The 15,671-nt window shown below is 38.4% G+C and overlaps 1 protein-coding gene across 3 annotated transcripts in view; it reads right to left on the minus strand.

Annotated features, from left to right (window-relative positions):
• The window catches only part of RGS7B (regulator of G protein signaling 7 binding protein), a 113,707-nt gene that overhangs the window by 41,819 nt on the left and 56,217 nt on the right, over nucleotides 1-15,671 (minus strand). The window contains exon 1 of one of the 3 annotated variants that reach the window (XM_071098876.1): nucleotides 14,589-14,715. The exons of the other annotated variants lie outside the window; for them this stretch is intronic. The gene's annotated coding sequence lies outside the window, so the exon portion shown is untranslated. Of the gene's footprint in view, nucleotides 1-14,588; nucleotides 14,716-15,671 lie in introns of those variants that run through there. 3 annotated transcript variants of the gene reach the window in all.

Genomic DNA, 15,671 nt, shown 5'->3' on the forward strand with positions numbered 1-15,671 from the left:
TTTAAGAACCAGTATATTTAGTATTATTTTACAGCTAGAAAAAGAGAGGTAAAGCAATGCATTAGGTGCTTCTGAGAAAAGGCACGTCAAAACAGATTAAAATGCCTAATTCAAAACATTTCTTTGGGTGCCATCTCCCAAATGCCTCTGTAACCCACAGAGATTCTCAAACTTGTTACAAGAAGAACTGAATAGGTGCCACCAGAAATTCAATCTGCCTAACAAAAATTAATTGATGCTAAGGTTGCATCATAAATTTTCTGGTTAACAAAGTCACATATACACTCATATGTTGCCCTTTAATGTCTTGGGAAATTGAAATATAGAGAAAGAAAGGAACTATTTAAAGAAAAGTGGAAAAGTTAAGGTATCTTTTATGTTAGAGTTTCATGATGCCTAGACTAAGTTACTTTAACTTCAGGGCTTGTACAATTTATTTCTCCCTCTTTAGAGCTTTAAGATTTATTACCGTTAGTGATTACTGAAAATTCATTGAAATGCAAGTTGTCAAATGAGTTATAATATGTCTGATGTTATAAGCAGTGAACTGAAATACATTTTTGGGAAACATTAAGAGCATTTGCGTTATTTTCATAACAAATGAGTAAGAGCTGAAACACGGAGAATGAAAGAAGAGCTAAGAAAACAGCAATTTAAAAGCTTGAAACTTCCTAGGGATAGATTACAAGACCTAAGGAAACATTTACATTAAAATGAAATTGGACCTGTGTAATTCCTATGGGAACTGGAAGTAACAACTTAGAGGTAACTTTACCACATGTTATTTATGTTTAGTCTAACACGATTCACTCTAATTAACCAGAGTTTAGGTCTATGAGAGTCACCCCTGAGGGTGATTCTTTTAATTCAGTCAAATATGTTTTATGAGTTAGTGACTAGATTGTGATTATTTATTTTTTCTATTGAGTGTAAGTCAAGAGCTTAACCGTATTGATTAATTTCAAAGCCTTAGTATTGATAGAAAAAAACTCTAAGAATTAACTTCAAAATTTCAGTGCTTTAGAGCTCAAGCTGAATCCAAAAACATTTAAAATAATGACCAAATTATAAATCTGCTCTCAACTAACTCCTTGCAGATCAGGATTTAATGACCAAATCATATAGCTTAGGAAACCTGAACTGCTGTAGGAGGAGGAGGACACAAATACAGATTTTGACTAAGTTGCCTCTTGACAATGGAAACTCTCTCTATTGTGAATATTCTTATTTTGTAGTTCAAAAAGTAATCTGACAAAGGCTTGATAGAATGGCTAACTGTAAAAAGACTCATAATGCCCAATGTTGGTGATGATGTGGAGCAACAGAAATGCTCATACATTGTTCATGGGAATTAAGTGATCTACAACTCCTTTCTAAAAAGTTCTGGAAGTTTGTTATAAAGCTAAACATACACCCTCCTATGACCTGGATTCCATTTCTAGGTATTTGGCCAAGAGAAATAAAAACATTCACAAATAGAGTTCTACAGTAATATTCATGGTATTTTATTTAGATTAACCCCAAACTGGAAACAGCCCAGGTGTCTGTCAAGAGAAAAATGGTTAAAGAAATTAGTACACTTCTACAATAGAATAATACTCAACAATGAAAAGAAGCTAACTCCTGATCCTCAAAACAACATAGATAAATCACAAAAGCCTTATCTTGAATGAGAAAATCCTTACACAAAAGAATAAATACTGTATGATTTCATTCATATGAGGCTCTATAACAGCTAAAACTGATGGTAAATATTAGAACAGAGGTGGGGAATTGACTGAGAAGGGGCATAAGTGAACTTTCTGGGGTAAGGGTGATATCCTGTGTCTAGATGGAGGTTTAGTTACACGGGTGTATACATTTGGCAAAATGTATTGAATGGTACACTTAAGATTTGCATTTGATTACATGCAAATTTTACTTAAAAAAACAAAAGCAAATATTGAACTAAGTTAATGCTATATATGCTGAATTGTTTATGAGTAAAGTTTACTGATATCTGCAGGTTCAGAAAAATGAAATGGATTGCTGGTTGGACAGAGGGATAAACAGACAGGTAGATATGTAATAAAGCAAGCATTGTAAAATGTTAATTGTAGAATCTAGGGAGTGGGTATTTATTTGATGACTGAGGATTTACATTTACCTAAATAATTACATGGGATAAATTAATCAAAACCACTGGGAGGCTTCATAATTGGTAGGGTCAAGTTTAGGAGTTAACACACTGGGGATTTTAGTTATGAAATGTTTTGGCCCTGTATCTGCCTGCTCTTTTGCTGAGATTGCCAGACTTTGGAGGCCTGTGTAGCTGCTAATAGCTTTTTAAAAAAAATAGCAAAATGTTTGTTATTTTAATGGTCTGTCCCTAATGTAATGATTTATGTATTTAGTTGAAGGGAGTAAGACATAAGGAAAGGAAAAATTGAATCCTGGAGTCAGAAAACTTAGATTTAAATATAGGTTTGCCCCTTAGAATTGCGATCTTAGGAAAACTACTTTAACTTCTCTGAGACTCAGTTTCCTCAGCTGTAAAATTGGAATAGCACCTATATGAAGTATCTCAAGGTTGCTGCAAGGATCAAATGAAATCATGTGTGGGAAAACAAGTATAAAAGGGAAAGGATGGTAAGAAGTTGGCTGCAATTCCTTTTAGCGCATCAAACTTGTGTTTAGTTAGCCTTCTGCTTGAACATAGTCTTTACTTATAAAAATTATCTGCTATTGTATAAAAGTCTTTATTTGCTTTACAGTTCCCTAATATGGACTTTGCTTAAAAAATATGCCATTAAGCTGAGGAAAAAAAAGTGTGACCTCACTGACAATCACTCAGCATTTTACAGAATTTAGTGATGACAGAAAAACACTCAGGGTTTGTCAGCTAGCAGAAATGGAAACAGAACTCCCATCACAACAAATATATCTAAGTTTCTCTTTTTGGAATCAATTCTGTTGTTGGCTATTATGCCAAGTGCCAAGGAAAGACCAAGGAAGCCAAAACAGGATGAGGGAAGGGGACGGTATCATTTGCTTTCTTTTTTAGAGCAAATAGGAAGAAAAGGGATTAAATGACTTCTCCAAAGAGAGTGAGCTCCAGGATCTCTCTTCAAATATCCCCACTGGTTCCTCTCAAATGAATTCCATTTACAAGGATACACCCTAATTCAGCACCAACTTCAGTGACAGCTTCAGAGCTTAGTCTTCATATGGCTTCAGTGAGGGAGCTTCCTCAAGGTGGTCCCATATATCTATGTAATCATTGGATAGTTGGGGGCAGGGAAGATACAAATGTGTGTGTAAACCCAGTTATTAATTTTGGTTTCAAATTCTTAAAGGTAATTACAGACTCTCATAGATACAGAACAGGTGCCAGATCTCTACTGAACAACTACACTATTTCATACCAAAATAAGTACTACAATTAAAAAAAAAAAGAAGCCCAGTTAATTAGAAGAATAGAAATAAGACATTTTTCAAGGCATTTACACATATTATAGTTGAGTCTTGTCTCCATTTTTCTCATAATCTTGCTCTAGTGAGTTTTGATGAAACTTGTGCTTTAGGTGGAAATGTGTGTTGTTTTTTGTTCATACAGAGCCTTAGCAAGTGTGATTCCAGCAGGAGCCTTTGAAGAATAATTGCAGTAATTCCCCTCTCTTCACAGCATGTTGTTTCATGGGAACATATGGCTGGCTCTGTGACTTCCTCACCACTGAACATGAGCTGAGATCAAACTCTGCCCTGAAGCTATTCAGGTTCAGTCAGAAATAAAACTTGACTTTTAACAGGAAAGGGGAACCTGAAGTGCAATGGAATTTTCTTTTGGTGGCTACTTGGGGGACCTATATGTAAAGCAACAGGCCTCAGAGGGGCCAGCACCTTTTACAGTTTCTAGCGATATTCTGGTGACCATCTCCCTGTTGTCCCTTGCTTGCCCTTGGCCAGTACCTTTGCCATTTCCCTATGACCCGGTTGGGAGAGTTGATAAATAATGGGTAGCATTACTAAGCACTTTATTCACTTTTTTTTTCATTTTAAAAATAAAAACCATATTTAAACATTTAAACACTAAAAAAAAAAAAAAAAAATCAATAACCATCAGTTCCCTGACCTTCGATGCTTATAATGAAATAAGACTAAAAATATTACGATTAAATTGTAAGTCATCTTTTATTCATCTTAAATGTAACTGTTAATGCAATACTGGGGAAAGTTGGGAATAAGCGGTGACATTTGGGGCAATTCTGAAAGGGTGGTCTAGGCATTTCTCAGGGCATTGGTGGTTGAAAGAGTTAATGGTCGATAACATCATGACTTCGTGTTTTCGTGACAGGAGTATCACTCCTAAAACTCATGCTTATTGGCAAGGAGAAAACTAACAAGTACAAGGCACCATTTCTTAAATCTTTAAAATAAAATGTCTTTATTATTCTGTCTTGGCCTCGTCTTCCACCTTCCTACCCTTTTTGGCTTGAGGGTCTCTTGACCTCTCCATTTTTCCCTTTGATTCTCTTAATGTTGTCCTGTTTACCATAAAGAGGCAAACAGCTCTTTAGTCTTGGTCTTATAAGGTCTTGTGATTCTCAGAGCTAGCAGAGACAGGTCTGCGACTGATAGAGTCCGAGTGCTTAATTCTTCAATCTCTGCTGGGATGAAAATCAGTACCGTGGATTACATGGCTAGAACACAGCCCTTTCCCACTGAATATAGCTAGGATTAGTTTATTTTTAAAGGTATTTATTTAAGTGTGTTTTTATGTAAATATATATATTTATAAATATAAAATATAAATATATCTTATAAATATATATTTATGTCTATATTATTTTATTTTATTTTATTTTTTTTAATGTTGCTAAGTGCTTTAATTAATTCAAGACTAACAGCAATTGTAAGTCAGACCAATTCATGACAGCTATGATGATGCAGTGATAACAACACATCCTGCCTGACCATCTCAGGAATTCCAACTCTTTGTTTTCTGTGCAGGGTTGGACATTTGCCATGCTATCCAGTATTGTGTGTAGCAGCTAGACTTCTTTTATTTATTTATTTATTTATTATTATTATACTTTAAGTTGTAGGGTACATGTGCATAACGTGCAGGTTTGTTACATATGTATACTTGTGCCATGTTGGTGTGCTGCACCCATCAACTCGTCTTTACATCAGGTATAACTCCCAATGCAATCCCTCCCCCCTCCCCCCTCCCCATGATAGGCCCCGGTGTGTGATGTTCCCCTTCCTGAGTCCAAGTGATCTCATTGTTCAGTTCCCACCTATGAGTGAGAACATGCGGTGTTTGGTTTTCTGTTCTTGTGATAGTTTGCTAAGAATGATGGTTTCCAGCTGCATCCATGTCCCTACAAAGGACACAAACTCATCCTTTTTGATGGCTGCATAGTATTCCAGGGTGTATATGTGCCACATTTTCTTAATCCAATCTGTCACTGATGGACATTTGGGTTGATTCCAAGTCTTTGCTATTGTGAATAGTGCTGCAATAAACATACGTGTGCATGTGTCTTTATAGCAGCATAATTTATAATCCTTTGGGTACTTACCCAGTAATGGGATGGCTGGGTCATATGGTCCATCTAGTTCTAGATCCTTGAGGAATCTCCATACTGTTTTCCATAATGGTTGAACTAGTTTACAATCCCACCAACAGTGTAAAAGTGTTCCTATTTCTCCACATCCTCTCCAGCACCTGTTGTTTCCTGACTTTTTAATGATCGCCATTCTAACTGGTGTGAGATGGTATCTCATTGTGGTTTTGATTTGCATTTCTCTGATGGCCAGTGATGATGAGCATTTTTTCATGTGTCTGTTGGCTGTATGAATGTCTTCTTTTGAGAAATGTCTGTTCATATCCTTTGCCCACTTTTTGATGGGGTTGTTTGTTTTTTTCTTGTAAATTTGTTTGAGTTCTTTGTAGGTTCTGGATATTAGCCCTTTGTCAGATGAGTAGATTGCAAAAATTTTCTCCCATTCTGTAGGTTGCCTGTTCACTCTGATGGTAGTTTCTTTTGCTGTGCAGAAGCTCTTTAGTTTAATGAGATCCCATTTGTCAATTTTGGCTTTTGCTGCCGTTGCTTTTGGTGTTTTAGACATGAAGTCTTTGCCCATGCCTATGTCCTGAATGGTACTACCTAGGTTTTCCTCTAGGATTTTTATGGTATTAGGTCTAACATTTAAGTCTCTAATCCATCTTGAATTAATTTTTGTATAAGGAGTAAGGAAAGGATCCAGTTTCAGCTTTCTACTTATGGCTAGCCAATTTTCCCAGCACCATTTATTAAATAGGGAATCCTTTCCCCATTTCTTGTTTCTCTCAGGTTTGTCAAAGATCAGATGGCTGTAGATGTGTGGTATTATTTCTGAGGACTCTGTTCTGTTCCATTGGTCTATATCTCTGTTTTGGTACCAGTACCATGCTGTTTTGGTTACTGTAGCCTTGTAGTATAGTTTGAAGTCAGGTAGCGTGATGCCTCCAGCTTTGTTCTTTTGACTTAGGATTGTCTTGGAGATGCGGGCTCTTTTTTGGTTCCATATGAACTTTAAAGCAGTTTTTTCCAATTCTGTGAAGAAACTCATTGGTAGCTTGATGGGGATGGCATTGAATCTATAAATTACCTTGGGCAGTATGGCCATTTTCACGATATTGATTCTTCCTATCCATGAGCATGGTATGTTCTTCCATTTGTTTGTGTCCTCTTTTATTTCACTGAGCAGTGGTTTGTAGTTCTCCTTGAAGAGATCCTTTACATCCCTTGTAAGTTGGATTCCTAGGTATTTTATTCTCTTTGAAGCAATTGTGAATGGAAGTTCATTCCTGATTTGGCTCTCTGTTTGTCTGTTACTGGTGTATAAGAATGCTTGTGATTTTTGCACATTAATTTTGTATCCTGAGACTTTGCTGAAGTTGCTTATCAGCTTAAGGAGATTTTGGGCTGAGACAATGGGGTTTTCTAAATATACAATCATGTCATCTGCAAAGAGGGACAATTTGACTTCTTCTTTTCCTAACTGAATACCCTTGATTTCTTTCTCTTGCCTGATTGCCCTAGCCAGAACTTCCAACACTATGTTGAATAGGAGTGGTGAGAGAGGGCATCCCTGTCTTGTGCCAGTTTTCAAAGGGAATTTTTTCGGTTTTTGCCCATTCAGTATGATATTGGCTGTGGGTTTGTCATAAATAGCTCTTATGATTTTGAGGTACGTTCCATCAATACCGAATTTATTGAGCGTTTTTAGCATGAAGGGCTGTTGAATTTTGTCAAAAGCCTTTTCTGCATCTATTGAGATAATCATGTGGTTCTTGTCTTTGGTTCTGTTTATATGCTGGATTATGTTTATTGATTTGCGAATGTTGAACCAGCCTTGCATCCCAGGGATGAAGCCCACTTGATCATGGTGGATAAGCTTTTTGATGTGTTGCTGAATCCGGTTTGCCAGTACTTTATTGAGGATTTTTGCATCGATGTTCATCAGGGATATTGGTCTAAAATTCTCTTTTTTTGTTGTGTCTCTGCCAGGCTTTGGTATCAGGATGATGTTGGCCTCATAAAATGAGTTAGGGAGGATTCCCTCTTTTTCTATTGATTGGAATAGTTTCAGAAGGAATGGTACCAACTCCTCCTTGTACCTCTGGTAGAATTCAGCTGTGAATCCATCTGGTCCTGGACTTTTTTTGGTTGGTAGGCTATTAATTATTGCCTCAATTTCAGAGCCTGCTATTGGTCTATTCAGGGATTCAACTTCTTCCTGGTTTAGTCTTGGAAGAGTGTAAGTGTCCAGGAAATTATCCATTTCTTCTAGATTTTCCAGTTTATTTGTGTAGAGGTGTTTATAGTATTCTCTGATGGTAGTTTGTATTTCTGTGGGGTCGGTGGTGATATCCCCTTTATCACTTTTAATTGCATCGATTTGATTCTTCTCTCTTTTCTTCTTTATTAGTCTGGCTAGTGGTCTGTCAATTTTGTTGATCTTTTCAAAAAACCAACTCCTGGATTCATTGATTTTTTGGAGAGTTTTTTGTGTCTCTATCTCCTTCAGTTCTGCTCTGATCTTAGTTATTTCTTGCTTTCTGCTAGCTTTCGAATGTGTTTGCTCTTGTTTCTCTAGTTCTTTTAATTGCGATGTTAGAGTGTCAATTTTAGATCTTTCTTGCTTTCTCTTGTGGGCATTTAGTGCTATAAATTTCCCTCTACACACTGCTTTAAATGTGTCCCAGAGATTCTAGTATGTTGTATCTTTGTTCTCATTGGTTTCAAAGAACATCTTTATTTCTGCCTTCATTTCGTTATGTACCCAGTAGTCATTCAGGAGCAGGTTGTTCAGTTTCCATGTAGTTGAGCAGTTTTGATTGAGTTTCTTAGTCCTGAGTTCTAGTTTGATTGCACTGTGGTCTGAGAGACAGTTTGTTATAATTTCTGTTCTTGTACATTTGCTGAGGAGTGCTTTACTTCCAATTTCGTGGTTGATTTTGGAGTAAGTACGATGTGGTGCTGAGAAGAATGTATATTGTGTTGATTTGGGGTGGAGAGTTCTATAGATGTCTATTAGGTCTGCTTGCTGCAGAGATGAGTTCAATTCCTGGATATCCTTGTTAACTTTCTGTCTCATTGATCTGTCTAATGTTGACAGTGGAGTGTTGAAGTCTCCCATTATTATTGTATGGGAGTCTAAGTCTCTTTGTAAGTCTCTAAGGACTTGCTTTATGAATCTGGGTGCTCCTGTATTGGGTGCATATATATTTAGGATAGTTAGCTCTTCCTGTTGAATTGATCCCTTTACCATTATGTAATGGCCTTCTTTGTCTCTTTTGATCTTTGATGGTTTAAAGTCTGTTTTATCAGAGACTAGTATTGCAACCCCTGCTTTTTTTTTGTTGTTCTCCATTTGCTTGGTAGATCTTCTTCCATCCCTTTATTTTGAGCCTATGTATGTCTCTGCATGTGAGATGGGTCTCCTGAATACAGCAAACTGATGGGTCTTGACTCTTTATCCAGTTTGCCAGTCTGTGTCTTTTAATTGGAGCATTTAGTCCATTTACATTTAAGGTTAAGATTGTTATGTGTAAACTTGATCCTGCCATTATGATATTAACTGGTTATTTTGCTCGTTAGTTGATGCAGTTTCTTCCTAGCCTCGATGGTCTTTACATTTTGGCATGTTTTTGCAATGGCTGGTACCGGTTGTTCCTTTCCATGTTTAGTGCTTCCTTCAGGGTCTCTTGTAAGGCAGGCCTAGTGGTGACAAAATCTCTAAGCATTTGCTTATGTGTAAAGGATTTTATTTCCCCTTCACTTATGAAACTTAGTTTGGCTGGATATGAAATTCTGGGTTGAAAATTCTTTTCTTTAAGAATGTTGAATATTGGCCCCCACTCTCTTCTGGCTTGGAGAGTTTCTGCCGAGAGATCTGCTGTTAGTCTGATGGGCTTCCCTTTGTGGGTAACCCGACCTTTCTCTCTGGCTGCCCTTAAGATTTTTTCCTTCATTTCAACTTTGGTGAATCTGGCAATTATGTGTCTTGGAGTTGCTCTTCTCGAGGAGTATCTTTGTGGCGTTCTCTGTATTTCCTGGATTTGAATGTTGGCCTGCCCTACTAGGTTGGGGAAGTTCTCCTGGATGATATCCTGAAGAGTGTTTTCCAACTTGGTTCCATTTTCCCCCTCACTTTCAGGCACCCCAATCAGACGTAGATTTGGTCTTTTTACATAATCCCATACTTCTTGCAGGCTTTGTTCATTTCTTTTTCTTCTTTTTTCTTTTGGTTTCTCTTCTCGCTTCATTTCATTCATTTGATCCTCAATCGCAGATACTCTTTCTTCCAGTTGATCGAGTCGGTTACTGAAGCTTGTGCATTTGTCACGTATTTCTCGTGTCATGGTTTTCATCTCTTTCATTTCGTTTATGACCTTCTCTGCATTAATTACTCTAGCCATCAATTCTTCCACTTTTTTTTCAAGATTTTTAGTTTCTTTGCGCTGGGTATGTAATTCCTCCTTTAGCTCTGAGAAATTTGATGGACTGAAGCCTTCTTCTCTCATCTCGTCAAAGTCATTCTCCGTCCAGCTTTGATCCGTTGCTGGCGATGCGCTGCGCTCCTTTGCCGGGGGAGATGCGCTCTTATTTTTTGAATTTCCAGCTTTTCTGCCCTGCTTTTTCCCCACCTTTGTGGTTTTATCTGCCTCTGGTCTTTGATGATGGTGATGTACTGATGGGGTTTTGGTGTAAGTGTCCTTCCTGTTTGATAGTTTTCCTTCTAACAGTCAGGACCCTCAGCTGTAGGTCTGTTGGAGATTGCTTGAGGTCCACTCCAGACCCTGTTTGCCTGGGTATCAGCAGCAGAGGCTGCAGAAGATAGAATATTTCTGAACAGCGAGTGTACCTGTCTGATTCTTGCTTTGGAAGCTTCCTCTCAGGGGTGTACTCCTCCCTATGAGGTGTGGGGTGTCAGACTGCCCCTAGTGGGGGATGTCTCCCAGTTAGGCTACTCAGGGGTCAGGGACCCACTTGAGCAGGGAGTCTGTCCCTTCTCAGATCTCAACCTCCGTGTTGGGAGATCCACTGCTCTCTTCAAAGCTGTCAGACAGAGTCGTTTGCATCTGCAGAGGTGTCTGCTGCGTTTGTTTAGTTTACTGTGCCCTGTCCCCAGAGGTGGAGTCTACAGAGACAGGCAGGTTTCCTTGAGCTGCTGTGAGCTCCACCCAGTTCGAGCTTCCCAGCAGCTTTGTTTACCTACTTAAGCCTCAGCAATGGCGGGCGCCCCTCCCCCAGCCTCGCTGCTGCCTTGGGGGTAGATCACAGACTGCTGTGCTAGCAATGAGGGAGGCTCCGTGGGTGTGGACCCTCCCGGCCAGGTGTGGGATATGATCTCCTGGTGTGCCTGTTTGCTTAAAGCGCAGTATTGGGGTGGGAGTTACCCGATTTTCCAGGTGTTGTGTGTCTCAGTTCCCCTGGCTAGGAAAAGGGATTCCCTTCCCCCTTGCGCTTCCCAGGTGAGGCAGTGCCTCGCCCTGCTTCAGCTCTCGCTGGTCGGGCTGCAGCAGCTGACCAGCACTGATCGTCTGGCACTCCCCAGTGAGATGAACCCAGTACCTCAGTTGAAAATGCAGAAATCACCGGTCTTCTGTGTTGCTCGCGCTGGGAGTTGGAGACTGGAGCTGTTCATATTCAGCCATCTTGCTCCGCCCCCCCCGTCTATATATTATTTTAAAAGATAGCTACATATACTTGAATTAAAGATACATACAGGTTTCCACATTTTAATCTGAAAAATATTTTTGCATCTAAAATCAAGATTTTCAACCTCTGGTGCTTACTATTTTCACCTGATATCAATGATCTTCAAAGGTCAATTATCATTCAATTATCATGTGTTATACTGCAAAGAAATCAACTTAATTTTCATTATATCCAAAGTATGGGTCATTCATTGCAGCATGCAGTTAATTTCTGCGTTTATCCCCTGGAATTTTAGGGGTCAATACATTAAACTGTTGGCTTATTTAAATAGTATTTAGCTTTTCCTTCTTAATTATATCATTAAGTTAGTGATGCTGTATTTTTCTTCAGTAAAGCTACAGGTTTTATGGAATTAGTATTGCCAAAAACAATGACACAGCTTTAAAACATCCTGAGGTAACTGGGCTATGTTTAAATTATTCAATTAATCCTGATGTCTGCAACTTCAGAAAAATAATATGGATTGCTGGTTGGACAGAGGGATAAGCAGACAGGTAGATAGGTAATAAAGCAAGTATCGTAAAATGTTAGTTGTAGAATCTAGGGAGTGGGTATTTGCTTGGTGACTGAGGATTTACAGAAGAGAGATTTTAATTTAAAGAAGACATTATTCTATCATCTAATTTAACTGTAATAGCACAAAATGTTGATGAATACTTTAATAATTAATTGTGACAAATAAGTTGTATAGTTATAGAATACCCAATTGTTGAATCCATTGTGTTTGCCAGTTCCAAATGGCCTCCTCTTCCATGCGAAAGACTGTTTATCTAAAGTGATTGCCCACAGGGTGACAGAAAGACCATAAGGGCCCCCAAACATGGACCATACTGGTGGTCCACACTACATACTAGTAAGCATGTTCTGCGTGGTCCTCTGGGTGCACATGCGCAGTAGCTGTACATGCTTGTTCATATGTTGCATGTCTCATTGGCATCTTAAATATCCACCCAGGGGAGGTTTATTTTACTATGAAAATGAGCAAAAGGTCCATTCGAGGACTGGTAAAATTAAAGTGTACCTGCTCTCAGTAGGGGAAATTCCCTACTCAAGATAGCTTTGCTTGAGACAGTTTATCTAAAGTTATGGGCCACAGGGTGACAGAAAGACCATAAGGGCCCCCAAACATGGACCACACAGGCCTGAAATCCCATTTTTTAGACTCACAAAAGGATTAAACTTGAAAGGTAGTAAAGGAAGTGACCATGTTCTCAGAACCCAGCAACCGTGGTGACCATACAGTCTACACAATAAACCCCAGCATTCCCACTGTAATTGAGCTCATTCAAGCAAAGCTATCTTGAGTAGGGAATTTCCCCTACTGAGAGCATGTACACTTCAATTTTACGTGTCCTCAAACTGACCTTTTTCTCATTTTAATAGTAAAGAAAACCTCCCCTGGGTGGAGATTTAAGATGCTAATGAGACATGCAACGTATGAACAAGCATGTACAGCTACTGCACATGTGCACCCAGAGGACCACTCAGAACATGCTCACTAGTAACATCTCGTCCCACCTCCTAATGAATAATCATGTAAGACTCCTGTCAAGCAGTCTCCCCAGTGCCAGTCTTTGCTGTCTCGCTTTAACAAGTAGCCTGCCCTGAATTCTCTCTCTCTCAGGGTGTACTGTCTATTCTGCACCTAACTTACAAGAAACTCTTTTTCTTTTGCAATAAATTACTCTCTGCTGCATTTCCTTTGCTGCGTGCCCCTTGTTTAAATTATTTTAAACTAAGAAAACAAGAACCAAGGCATCACATCAGCTGTCAACAGCCCTGTGAGGAGGGTTTAGGAATAGGGTAGGAAGTTGGCATCTGTTTATCATACTACTAGTAATAATAGCAAAAACAGACAGCTTCTACTATGTGCCAGAGGCCCAGGGCTGCCAGCTTAGCTCTCTGTTTCATGCTTTAGTTGATATGATGAATTTAGAGGATAGTTAGAGCTTTCTTCCCCAGCATTTTGCAGTCTTTTTCAGCTTCAGACTCCTACCCAACACTAGGGGTTCTGTACACATTACATCTAATTGGATCCTGGAGTGTTATTGTCTTTTCATTGGCATACAATGATAATTTCCATTTTTTTTGCATAATTGTCAAAAATGACACTTCATGCCAATATGAAAATGTTTATATCTAGACAGATGTAAGAGCTATTTTCTACAAAAAGGCACATGCTTTATGCAAACAGAAGAGGCCAGTATCTATATACATGGAAAATATCATCTTCCACCATGAATTTCTTCACTGGACTGTAAACTCTTTGAGTTAAAAAGAAGTTTATCTTGTGTATCTCTGTAATCCCCAACCCTTAACATGTTCTCTGGTACATACGAACTAAAACAATTCCAGGGTGGCTTAAAAACTAGTGCCTATGTGGTGTGAGAAGTTGGAAGGCTGGGGTTACAGCGCTGGTTCTACCTCATCAGTTCCATTTCATCACTAGAGATTGGCTTCTTGAGGGTTTCCTTTCCTGAAGTCTTCTTCTTAAAAAAAAAAAAAACTATTTTATAAAAAATAATACATATAAACAGAACTTTTATGCAGAAACATAAGTAGAAAGAGGAAAAGATGACTTATGCCAGAAGTAAACACCCTAATATTTTTGTATATTTCCTTGATTAAAAAATAAGTATATAAATATATATATACACAGGCAAATATATATGTATGTGTATATATATATATATAGAGAGAGATAGAGAGCTAGTGAGCAGCATATAATATATATATGTTACATTGGAGTTCGCTTTTTTACCTAACCACATACCACCCATTAGCTTAGCTTTTCTAAGTGAATTAGCCTCTCTGAGTCTTAGTTTTCTTATCTATAAATTGAGGATGACAGTGCCTATCTGATAGTGTTGTTGTGATGAGTGAAATTATTCATAATAAAGTCTCCAGTATGGTTATGCATGGAAAAATCTGAATGCACTCAGATGCTTGTCCAAGTTTCTTCTTTACTTGTAATAGTTTGATGCAGAGATTGCATACTGGTGGCATGTGGTCCAAACATGGCCACAAACTTGTTTCATTTGGCTTGCAGTGGTCAACCTTTTGTTCATGAATTCTCACAACAATCTAGATTTCCTGTGTTTCTTAATGTCAGAAGATGATTGCACCCGGCCTGCTCTGGAATGGCAGCACTTAACTGCTTCTGAGGAATAGCCACCCTTGTAGACGAGCAGAAGCTCCCTTCTCCAGAGACCCCTGCCCAGACTGCTTCACATATTGACTGTGTCAGTGTGGCTTCTGCTGTATCTACATTTGTTAGTGTTGGCTTAGAGCGCAATGAATTAGGATATATAACAGTCTGCAGAGTGAGCTTACCAAACAACCACATTTTAGGAGGGAAGTCTGCAGGCAGCAAATGCTTGCATCAATTTCAGTGGAGCAGAATTTCCTCAATAAAAATGCTTTATTTGATATGAAACGTAAAATTGGAGATTAAGTTGGTAATTATTTAAGGGTATATAAAAAGTTCATCACAATCTGTACCCTTCTCATAAATCATGAATTATAACTGAAAATAGTTATTAAAAAGCTTCAAAAGTTCTTGAACAAACAAGAGCTTTTTATCATTAAATAAGCCACATATTTGAAATGTAGCAAAATAAGCCTTCTGGTCTTATTCCAAGAAGCAAAAATTCAGTTTATCACTTAACCAAGAAGTATATTAAAGAAAACCAGCAAAGATCCTTGAAACTGTATAGTTGGCTTCAGTTGCTATAAAAATAGAACTTTGGAAATACTTCCCCAATGGCAGTTACTGAATTAACTGCAGTGTTTGTGGGCAGACTGAGGCAGAACATGACCAGTGGAAGGGTGGTATATGGAACTGTATTAAGAGTATGGTAGCACTGTGGACCAGATGACTGACGTTTTTTCCAGGTCATTCGCTTTAAAATAACCACTTCAATCTCGGCTAACTTAATTCTCCTATTCATTGTTAAGAGAAAGGGAGTTAACTCTCTTGACTAGAGAGTGATGCTAACACTAACACAACAGTGAAATTGATGTTTAATACCCTTCAGGTGAAGTGCATTGATGGACTTCTCTGTGAAGGAAAAAATGGGAGAAAAATTACACAATTACAAATAAAGAAGTGCAGAAATGTTTAGACTAGAAAGACACAGGCTGTGAAGCCCAATAATCCAAGTTAATATTATCTTGAAGGATGTCAAAGAAGCACCACAGACTTATTTTTGAAACTCCAAGAATTCCTTTTAGGTTCAAAATAAACACACTTAGAAGAAAGTAAAGGTATTGTGTATTAGCTTGCTAGGGCTGCCACCACAGATTACCACAAACTAGGTGTAATCAGAAATATACTGTCTCACAGCTCTGGAGGCTGGAAGTTCAAGATGAAGGTGACGGGAGGGTTGGCTCCTATTGAGGGCTGTGAGGAAGAAA

The sequence above is a fragment of the Macaca nemestrina genome, chromosome 6, assembly GCF_043159975.1.
Source record: "Macaca nemestrina isolate mMacNem1 chromosome 6, mMacNem.hap1, whole genome shotgun sequence".
NCBI classification, from domain to species: domain Eukaryota; kingdom Metazoa; phylum Chordata; class Mammalia; order Primates; family Cercopithecidae; genus Macaca; species Macaca nemestrina.